Genomic DNA, 262 nt, shown 5'->3' with positions numbered 1-262 from the left:
TTCTGCGTTCAAATTTGGCCGGTTCAAATGTCTTTAATCAAAATTGTAAGCATTCCAGAAAACAAATAATCCAAAAGTATAAAGAAATGAAAATCTCTCCTTCCGCAACAAGTAGGCTTCTTTACTTTGGCTTTGGAAAAATCTACGTCAATATTACTGCTTTCTTCATTGACTCAGGTCAACCTCGCTGGTTGAAAAGATCATTATTGGTGTAAGTAAGTTAGTAAGTAATTTCATTAACACCACATGTCTTAATTATTTA

The sequence above is a fragment of the Theobroma umbraticum genome, unplaced genomic scaffold, assembly GCF_002168275.2.
Source record: "Theobroma umbraticum cultivar Fairchild unplaced genomic scaffold, ASM216827v3 scaffold_130.0, whole genome shotgun sequence".
In the NCBI taxonomy this organism is placed as follows: Eukaryota; Viridiplantae; Streptophyta; class Magnoliopsida; order Malvales; family Malvaceae; genus Theobroma; species Theobroma umbraticum.
This window is presented reverse-complemented; position numbering follows the sequence as displayed.